Raw genomic sequence first — 8,543 nt, forward strand, 5'->3', positions numbered from 1 at the left:
AAATTTCCTTGGTTTTAGATTCACTTGTTGATAGTTACATATTTGTTGTTCATAATTTTTATCTTTATTTACTTTCTCTTCTGAAAGAACCCCCTTCAGCAATTCATATAATTCTGGTTTGGTGGTGATGAACTCCTTTAGCTTTTTATTTTTATTTTTATTAGTGAAGCTCTATATCTGGCCTGCAATTATGAGTGATAGCTTTGCTGGGTAGATTATTTTTGGCGGTAGGTTCTTGCTATTCATCACCTTGAATATTTCTTGCCATTCCCATCTGGCCTGCATGGTTTCTGTTGAGAAATCAGCTGACAGTCGTATGGGTGCTCCTTTATAGGTAACTACCTGCTTTTCTCTTGATGCTTTTAATATTCTCTCTTTGTCTTTTGCTCTTTGAATTTTAATTATGATGTGTCTTGATGTGGTCCTCTTTGGATTCCTTTTGTTTGGAGTTCTGTGCGCTTCCTGGACTTGTAAGTCTAATTCTTTCACCTGGTGGGGGAAGTTTTCTGTCACTATTTCTTGCAGTATGTTTTTGATATCTTGCTCTCTCTCATCTTCTGGGACCCCCATAATTCTGATGTTGGTTCGCTTGAAGTTGTCCCAGAGGTTTCTTACATTATCTTCAACTTTCTGGATTCTCTGGCCTTCTTGCGTCTGCGGAGGAGTGTCTTCTGGCTCTTTATGTTCCAAATCTTTGACTTGATTCTTGCGATCTTCCATTCTGTTTTTAGGACTCCATAAAATATTTTTTTATTTCAGACAATGTATTCTTTATTTCTTGTTGATCCCTTATTATTTCTAGTTGATCCTTTATTATTTCTAGTTGATTCCTTTTCATATCCTCATAGGTCTCATTTATTTTATCAGCCTTTTCTAGGAAATTCTTGAAAAACCTTATAAGCGTGGTTTTGAACTCTATATCCAGTCACCTTTTGTCCTCCATTTCTTTCATTTGTGATCTGTTTCCTTGTCTTAGCATTTTCGCAACTTTCCTGAGTTGGTAGCCTTAAAAGTCTGTATTCAGCTTGGATGGGGTGGAGTTTCAAGGTGGAGCCTACAGCCTTGGCTTCTGTCAGCCACTCCCTATGAGGCTCCTGAGTCTCAGTGATCCTCAGTGTTTTTCAGTACTCGCTGTACGCACCTCTGAGAGAAAGGTGCCCTCGAGTTTTGCCTGCTACCAAACAGTCTAGGCTCTCCCCGAATGAGCCCGGAACTGGGGTTCAGTTCAGTTGGAAGTGGGGTTCAGAGCAGTCTGGAGCTTTTGTCTCCTTCCCGCTAGGGCAATCCAGTGGCACAGTCAACCATCAGTTCTCTGTGGGCAATGTGCGCGCCTCTGGGACTTCCTTTCACCGCTCCTCTGGGTTTCTGCCTTCCAGCCCAGGCTCTCTCCTAATGAGCCTGGGTCCCCAGGGTCTGGCCTAGAACTGGAGTTCAGTGCAGTCAGAACTGGGGCTCAGCACAGCCTGGAGCTTTTGTCTCTTTCCTGCTAGGGCAATCTAGCAGCAGAGTCAACAGTCCATCCTCTGCGTGCAATGTGCACGCCTTCGGGACTGCCTTTTGCCACTTCCCTGGTTCTGCCTTACAGCCCAGACTCCTTCCTTATTTGTCTGGGTCCCCAGAGCCTTGCCCAGAACTGGGACTCAGTGTTGTCGGAACTGGGTTCAGCACAGTCAGGAGCTTTTATCTTCTTCCCGCTAGGTAATGCCAGCCAGGCACTCAGTCTTTCCCTCCTCTCTGGCTCCGTCCTCTCCACGCGTGCACCGTGTCTCCGTACCTTAGGCTTTTATAGCTCCTCTGATTTTCCTTCTGGTTTTCTCTTTCCTTCTCGTTGTAGAATTTCCAGTCAGTCAACTTTCCTGTAGTTCTGGGTAATGCCCATTTTGTATTTTAGTTGTATTTTATTGAAATTGTTGTGTGAGGCTGAAGTTAGGTGTTTACCTAAGCCGTCATATTGGTTTCCCTCTTCAGGTTTTTTTTAGTTGTTAGAGGGATGAACTGGAGGTATTGGAGCCACCCAATTCTGGCTCAAATACCAGATAGAGAGTTTTCCTAAAATTTTGTTGTGAAAACTTTCAAACACAAAGTAAAGTTGAAAGAATTTTACAGTGAATACCCATATACCATCACCTAGATTCTACTATTTATAGGTTACTAAATTTTTTTATAAGGGTTTTTAATAGCTAAAACTTGGCAAAAATCCAAATGTCTATTTTAGTAAGTAACCTCACACAAGCGAAACTGATAAAATCTTTGGAGAACACAGCACACAAAAAGTACAGTTGTATGATTACATTATATAAAGTCTAAAACTGGTAAGATTATTGTATAAGAATGTATGAATGGGTGGTAAAACTATAAAGAAAAGCACACAGATGTCTATCTCAAAAGTCAGGATAATAGCTATGACTAGGAATGATGCATGAATATTGGTAGGAGTCTACTTCTCAACATGTGTGGATGCTTACAGGGTTTTTGCCTTATAATTATGAAATATAAAATTAAATGGTGTCACTTATATTAAGGGGCTTTAAAATGGAGCTAGAAGGCCATTAAAGAAATGGGTCTTATGCACAGTCTAGCCAGACAGAACATGAACTATCTGAATCAGCTTACCTAAATTCCAATTCCTTTTAAACCCAAATAAACACTTTCTTTTTCTTTGCTTAATTTTTGTCTACTGACAAGTTAAATTAACATACTCATATGCTATATTGGAATATATATGTTCTAATTGTTTCTGTATATATATTTCACATTTTTAAAAAGTATGAGAAACATGATTCTATTTTCATTTCATACACACAAATGTGTATATATACATACAACAGCATATATAAATAGATGTAATCAGTGTTTCTCCTGGACTTATTTATTATATGTTTCTTCAGTCTATACACTGTGTGCAAATTTTTTTTATAATGAATGCTTTAACTTTCATAGTCAGGGTAAATAACAAAGAACTTAAAAAATTATTCCATTATAATATTTCAAAATGATATAAAAATATTGAACATTTGAATAGGAAATGGCCGAAGTACCTATACAGGCAATTAACATCAGAAAATATCCAAGTGGTTCAATAAATATGAGATATATTTCATTTCACAAACATTAAAAATTAGATATTAAAAATTGCTCTATTAAAAACAAAAGCATTTTTTAAAAAAGCATTTAAAAGAAAATAATCAAGAATGAGTATGGGCCGAAGCCGGTTTGGCTCAATGGATAGAGCGATGGCTTGGGGACTGAAGGGTCCCGGGTTCGATTCCGGTCAAGGGCATGTGCCTTGGTTGCGGGCATATCCCCAGTGGGAGGTGTGCAAGAGGCGGCTGATCGATGACTCTCTCTCATAGATGTTTCTAGCTCTCTCTCTCTCTCCCTTCCTATCTGTACAAAATCAATAAAATATATTTAAAAAAAAATAATGAGTATGGGTGCTAGGCATATAATGTTATGAAATGCATATGGAAATATAAATTGTAAAATTTTCCAGAAAAGTAATTTTCTGAGCCACAGGCTAGTTGTAGAGCTTCATTTCAGTGGATAGAATGAAAATCTGGGTCTCTCTGCCTTCACCCTACATTGCTTCATATGACCTTCAGGCTAATAACTCCTGCTTTATACATACTAATCATTGAGGAATTCTGTTTCTGCCTTGTTTTTACAAACATCTCCTTCCATTTTCTCTTCCCTCCCTTGACATAAAAGAAGCCTACATTCTGTTACTTTCTTAAAATGGATTTGGAGATTAGGATGTCTATCTTCTCAGTTGGTGCCTCCTTGATCAATAAAAACTTTCCTTATTCCAAATTCTGAAGTTTTGAGTTTTGGCCTTTAGAAGTGTTGGGCACACAAAATTTGTGCTGGTAACAGCTAGGCAATGTACTTAAAATTCTAACAGTCCTTGATCTAGCGAATACAATTTTAAGAAATTTAAGTTAAGAAAATAATCTCCAAAAATTTACACTGAGTGGCCAGATTATTATGGATTCAGAGATCATAATAATCTGGTCACTCAGTGTATATCTTATCTAATAAAAGGCTAATATGCAAATTGTCCCCTCAACCAGGAGTTTGACAAGCAGGCAGGCCGGCCAACCCCTCATATTCCTTCCCCCTGGCTAGGCTGGCAAGATCCCACCCATTCACGAATTCATGCACCAGACCTCTAATATATATACTGAGTGGCCAGATTATTATGCATTCAGAGATCATAATAATCTGGCCATTCAGTGTAGCTACAAGGATATTAATGGAACAAAAAATTGGAAGTAATATAACTAACAATAGGAGTTATATTACTCACTATATTTATTCATTAAATATTCTACCCTGTTTCCTCGAAAATAAGACAGTGTCTTATATTATATTAACTTTTTCTCCTAGGTCTTATTTTCAGAGGATGTCTTATTTTCGGGGAAACACAGTATCTAATAAAAGAGTAATATTCAAATTAACCACCATTCTGCTACATGCTCAGGCCATGCTCATAAGCCACGCCACCAGCCAATCAGGAACAAATATGGAAATAAACCCAACCACGATGGCTATGGCCACAGAGGGCGGGAGGTAGGTTTGGGTTTCCTTGGCAATGGAGGAAGCCAAGCTTTCTGCCTGCCTTTGCTGGCCTAGGCCTCCACTCAAGTCTACAAAGTTTCAATGATAGAAGGTAAACAAATCCAAACTGAAATGGTGGCAGCCACAGAGCTGGAAAGAGCAGGAGACTAGAGTTGCCCCCAGCAATGGAGGAAGCCAAGCTTCTGCAGCCCTGGCCAGCCCAGGCCTCTGCTTAAGGCTACAAAGTTTCAATTATAGAAGTTAAATAAACTCCAGATACCAGGGCCTCCATGTGGGTCGCCAGTGGACTGGCCAGCCTGAAAACCACTGCAGGCCCCAGAAGAACCCCCACTCTGATCCGGGACATTCTTCAGGGCAAACCAGCCAGCTCCAACCTGTGCACCAGGCCTCTATCCTATCTAATAAGAGAGTAATATGCAGATTGACCATCACTCCAACACACAAGATGGCTGCACCCATGTGGTCAAATATCCTGCCCTCATGTGGACACAAGATGGCCACCACAAGATGGCCAGCAAAGGAGGGCAGTTGGGGGTGATCAAGCCAGAAGGGGAGGGCAGTTAGGGGTGACCACACTGGCAGAGGAGGGAAGTTGAGGGTGACCAGGCCTGCAGGGAAGAGCAGTTGGAGGGGAAGAGGCCTTCAGGAAAGAGCAGTTGGGGGGAATAAGCCTGTAGGGAAGGGCAGTTAGGGGTAACCAGGCCTGCAAGTGGGGGGGCAGTTAGGGACAAACAGGCTGGCAGGGAACCAGTTAGGCATCAATCAGGCTGACAGGGGAGTGGTTAGGGGGTGATTAGGCCGGCAGGCAAAAGCTGTTAGGGGCAATCAGGAAGGCAGGCAGGCAAGCAGTTGAATGCCAGCAGTCCTAAATTGTGAGAAGGATGTCCAACTGCCCGTTTAGGCCCAGTGGGATCGGGCCTAAATCGGGCAGTTGGACATCCCTTGAGGGGTCCCATATTGGAGAGGGTGCAGGCTGGGCTGAGGGAACCCCCCTCATGCACAAATTTCATGCACTGGGCCTCTAGTATTTTAATAAATGAACTCAGTTTAGTTAAAAATATTTAACCAACAGAATTAATTAGGTGAAATGGCATGAACGGAATCCATTAAAAAAACATGACTGAGGAATTAGTACTTATTGGAAAATTTAAGTAAATGTCTAAGACATATTCCTTTTTTTGTTTTTTGTTTTTTATTCTTCAGATTTTCTATTCACTTAATTTTTAAATTCACTTGTTGGTAGGTATGTATTTGTTGTCTTTTTGTTGTTCATAGTTTTTACCTTTACCTTTTTCTTCTTCTTCCTCTTCTTAAAGAATACCCTTCAACATTTCATGTAATCCTGGTTTGGTGATGATGAACTCCTTTAGCTTTTTCTTATCTGTGAAGCTCTTTCTCTGACCTTCAATTCTGAATGATAGCTTTGCTGGGTAGAGTAATCTTGGTTGTAGGTTCTTGCTATTCATCACTTTGAATATTTCTTGCCACTCCTGACTGGCCTGCATGGTTTCTGTTGAGAAATCAGCTGATATTCATATGGGAAATCCCTTGTAGGTAGTTAACTGTTTTTCTCTTGTTGCTTTCAATATTCTCTCTTTGTCTTTTGCTCTTGGCATTTTAATTATGATGTGTCTTGGTGTGGTATCCTTTGGATTCCTCTTGTTTGGGGTTCTGTGCACTTCCTGGACTTGTAAGTCTATTTCTTTCACCAGGTAAGGAAAGTTTTCTGTCATTATTTTTTTTCAATAGGCCTTCAATATCCTGCTTTCTCTCTTCTTCTGGCACCTCAAAAATCCGGGTGTTGGCACTCTTAAAGCCATCCCAGAGGCTCCTTACACTATCCTCACACTTTTGGATTCTTGTTTCTTTCTGCCTCTCTGGTTGGGTGTTTTTTGTTTCCTCATATTCCAGATCTTTGGTTTGACTCTTGGGGTTTGTTGATCTACAATTGAGTTTCTGTATATTCTTTTTAAATTTTTTTTTAGAAAGCAGGACTTTTTCTTTTTTTAAAAAATATATTTTATTGATTTTTTACAGAGAGGAAGAGAGAGGGATAGAGAGTTAGAAACATCTATGAGAGAGAATCATCGATCAGCTGCCTCTTGCACACCCCCCTTTGGGGATGTGCCTGCAACCAAGGTACATGCCCTTGACCGGAATTGAACCTGGGACCTTTCAGTCCGCAGGCCCGTTCTATCCACTGAGCCAAACAGGTTTCGGTGAGTTTCTGTATATTCTTTATTTCAGACAGTGTATGCTTAATTTCTGACTGGTCCTTTTCCTTTTTTTTTTTTTTTTTTTTTGTATTCTCATTAAGGTCCTTGAAGGTCTCTTCAAGTTTCTTAGCGGTTTTTAGAAGATTCTTGAGTAACCATATAAATGTGATTCTGAACTCTGGGTTGTCCAGTAGTTTACTTTCCTCCATCTCTCCCATTTGTGACATGCTTCTGTGTCTCCTCATTTTGGTTGCTTCCCTGCGTTGATGGAGTGGCTTTGTGTGGTCAGTGACCTATTGGGGCCAGTAGCTTCCCCAATCACTCGAGGTGGTTGCTCTTGGTACACCCCTTGTGGGCTGAGTGCAAAGCCTTGATTGCTGTTGGTACACTGGGAGGAATTGACCTCCAGGCCAATTGGCTGTGAGGACCCACTGTGTCTATAATGGAATAACTGCTGCACTGGAGACACACTTATGGTGCAGGCCTTGTTTCAGTGGGGCTTTGGTGCTCACTGAGTCCACATCCCGAATGTGTTACTTATGGATGTAAGAAGTTGAAAGCTGGTGTCTCACACTGACCACTACATACTCTGGCTTCTGGATCTCCAATGGGGTGCAGTTCAGCTACTGTCTGAGGCAACCCTGCAGGAGCTACAGCGAGAACCACAGTCCTCTCCTCCCTGCTTGGAGTTTGGAAGCTTTGGAGCTGTCTGCACCAGGTTGCAAGTTTGCTAGGTTTAACTGCAATAAAGCAGGCCATTCATATGCAAAAACTACTGCTTGGAGCTTGGGTGTGTTTGTAGATTGTGTGGGGTGGAGTCTCAGGGCATCACAGGCTAGGATGTGGCAAACAGTGATGGCTGCTAGTCAGCTGTTTCTGCCTTCTGACCTCGTCCTGCTTCTCTCACCCAGCACAGCAAACAATTATTCTTTCTCACAGCTCTGCAAGCAAGCCACCCTCACTTTCCGCCCTGATGACAGACAATCTAGCTTCTCCCCAGAAACTGAGATTGGAAGCCTGTCTCTCTTTGGGTTGAAGAAAGCAACGCCCTTCACCAGCCAGGATCCTCCGTCAGCTGGGATCCTCTGCCAGCCTGGATCCTCCACCAGCTGGGAGCCGTTGCCAGCCTGTTTCGCACGCCCCCCAGCCTCCCCTTACCTCAGTTTTTCTGTGCTTATGCCTTGGATGCTCCTTTCCCTTTCAGGCTTGTTGTAGAGCTTCATTTCAGCCAGCTTTTCTGTGGTTCTGGGTGATAGGTGTTTTGTCTTTTAGCTGTAGTTTTGAAATTTTTGTGCACAGCAGCAGTTTAAGTGTGTTTATGTAAGCTGCCATCTTGGATCATTAAGACATATTCTTAAGTGAAGAAAAAAAACCAAGATAGTTACAACTGCAATTTGCAATATTCCATTTTGTTAAAATGAAAGCTGTAGTGACTGACTGATAATGAATATATGTAGTTCAGGGATCTGTTAAAGGATGTTCACCAAAATGTTAACCACTTGTTTCTGCGTGGTTGGCATCAAGTGCATTTTTCTTTTACTTAAGAAAAAAATTATCAAAACAAAAAAAAAAAAGAAAAAAAGAAAAAGAAAAAAATTATCAACCTTTTAAATGGAAACTAGTAAAATTTTAAAAATTGTCGTTGGTTTCTCAGTACCTGACTGCCTCTACCCTCCCATGTTGCCTAGGACTTTTCCCTCCATTCTCACATTGTGACTGCAGGGGCCACCCTACTGATTCTACATTTTT

The sequence above is a fragment of the Pipistrellus kuhlii genome, unplaced genomic scaffold (assembly GCF_014108245.1).
Source record: "Pipistrellus kuhlii isolate mPipKuh1 unplaced genomic scaffold, mPipKuh1.p scaffold_m20_p_21, whole genome shotgun sequence".
In the NCBI taxonomy this organism is placed as follows: Eukaryota; Metazoa; Chordata; class Mammalia; order Chiroptera; family Vespertilionidae; genus Pipistrellus; species Pipistrellus kuhlii.